Consider the following 2677-nt stretch of genomic DNA (forward strand, 5'->3'; position numbering starts at 1 on the left):
TATATATACATATAGTCTCAGGACATGGAGTAGAGAGCAGGAACGGATTCAATGGAATTGTAATAGATAAGCATGATATTGGGAGTGGGAGGGCAATAGATGGGGGAGAGGGGTTGTTACTTTGTGAGGGTGAAAATGATAACTATTGCATTGTTCTGTACACCGGAAACTAACAATAAAAATAATAATAATAATAATATAAAAAAAATTCTAAACAGACAAAAAAAAAGAAATTACTGAGTAATAGGATATGCAAACTTTCTTTTTTAATTTTTTTAAACATTTTTAAAATTTTTCAATTACAGTTGATATACAATATTATATTCGTTTCAAGTGTACAACATAGTGATTAGACATTCATATAACTTACAAAGTGATCTCCCCAATAAATCTAGTATCCATCTGACACCATACATAGTTATTACAATATTATTGACTATATTCCTTATGCTATACTCTACATCCCCATGATTGTATTGTAACTACCAATTTGGACTTCTTAATCCCTGCCGCTTCTTCACACACACACCATCCCCCTTCCTATCTGGATATCGTCAAAATGTTCTCTTTATCTATGTGTTTGTTTCTGTTTGTTCATTTATTTTGTTCTTTTGATTCTATATGTAAGTAAAATCATATGGCAATTGTCTTTCTCTGTCTGACTTACTGTACTCAGCACTGTACCCTCTAGATCCATCCATGTTATTGCAAATAGCAAGATTTCATTCTTTTTTATGGCTGAGTAATAGTCCATTGTATATATGTACCACCTCTTCTTTATCCATTCATCCATTGATGGACACCCAGGTTGCCTCCATATATTGGTAAATAATGTTGCACTGAACATATGAATGCACACATCCCTTCAAAGTAGTGTTTGGGATTTCTTTGGATAAACATCCAGAAGTGGGATTACTGGATCCTTCTTTGTCTCTTGTTATAGCCTTTGTTTTGAAGTCCATTTTGTCTGGTATAAGTATTGCTACTCCAGCTTATTTTGTTTTCCATTTTCATGAAATATCTTTTCCCATCCCTTTACTTTCAGCCTGTGTGTGTATTTTGATCTAAGTGAGTCTCTTGTAGGCAGTATATGTAAGGGTCTTGTTTTCTTATCTATTCAGCCACACTATGTCTTCTGTTTGGAGAATTTAATCCATTTACTTTTACAGTAATTATTGGAAGATATGTAGTTATTGCCATTTTATTCTTCAGATATTTGATGCTTCTTCTTCTTCTTCTTCTTCTTCTTCTTCTTCTTCTTCTTCTTCTTCTTCTTCTTCTTCTTCTTCTTCTTCTTCTTCTTCTTCTTCTTCTGTTTCTCCTTCTTCCCCTTCCTCTTCCTCTCCTTCTCCTTCTTCCTCCCCCCCCTTCTTAAAGAAGTCCCTCTAAAATTTCTTGTAATACTGGTTTGCTGGTGATGAACTCCATTGGCTTTTTCTTGTCTGAAAAGCTCTTTATCTGTCCTTCAATTCTAAATGACAGCTTTGCTGGGTAGAGTAATTTTCGTGAGAAATCAGCTGACAGTCTTATGGGAGCTCCCTTGTAGGTAACTGCTTTTGTGTGTGTTGTCTGAAGAGGTAGCCTGGTGGTGCTCCAGCTTTGTCTGAAGCTGGTCACCACCTCTGCCTTGCCCAAAGCCACCTGGCATGGGCCACAAAGCAATTTACAGATTTGCTAGGCTTGGAGGTGCCTGGGAGTGGCCAAGCTTCGAACTGAGGCCAGCTACTGCCATTGCCAGCCTGGGTCTGCTTAGCAAGAGGTATGAGACACACTGAGGCTAGATGATGCTTGTTTGGGTTTTGTGAACCATTGAGAGATTTTTTTGAAAGTCTGCAGCACGAGCAAAGACAATCCATTTGTATGGAAAAGCCACTGGAAGTGGCTTGGGTGGATCCAAAAGTTGGGTGAGACAGGGCCTCAGGGAATCACCAAGACAGGGTGAACAGTGTTAGTCAGGTTGACTCAAGTATTGCAGCCACCTGCATCTCCATGCTGGGAGGGGGGAGGGCTCAACAAAGGAACAATGGCTTCTGCCAGCATTTCTGTCTTGTAGAAAGCTGCCCCTCCAGTCCTTGCCCTGAAGCCAGACAATTCAGTTCCTCCCCATGTGTCCCTGGTGCCTTTTGAACTGCTGCCCCAATGCTGGAACTCAGAACAAGTGAGTCCATCAGCAGTAAGTCCATCCATGCATGGGCCCTTTAAGAGAAACACCTGGGACTCCAGCAGCCTTCTGTCTAATTCAGTCACAATCTCTGTTGGATTTCACAGCTAGAAGTTGTGGGGACTTCTCTACCCAGCACTAGAACCCTGGGCTGGGGAGTCTGGTGTGGGGAGGGACCCCTTGCTCCTTAAGGGGGACCTCCATAGCTGAGATATTCTCCTGCTTTTTTTTGTTGTTGTTGTTAAGATTTTATTGGGGAATTGGGGAAGGGGAGCAGACAAGTTGCTGTCTTTTTGTTCTTCAGTCTAGTTGTAAAGGACATCGCTGCACTGGCCCATGTTGGTGTTGTGATCATTGTGCTCATCCCAGGCGAGGCAGTCACTCGCCGGCCACTGGACTGCTGCTCACGGCGGCTCACAGCAGCTCACGCCGGCTGCTGACCACTCACGATAGCTTACAGCAGCCCACTGCAGTCCCACCGCAGACTATGCTGACGCCAGTGACTCGCGGCAGCCC

The sequence above is a fragment of the Hipposideros armiger genome, unplaced genomic scaffold (assembly GCF_001890085.2).
Source record: "Hipposideros armiger isolate ML-2016 unplaced genomic scaffold, ASM189008v1 scaffold_21, whole genome shotgun sequence".
NCBI lineage: Eukaryota > Metazoa > Chordata > Mammalia > Chiroptera > Hipposideridae > Hipposideros > Hipposideros armiger.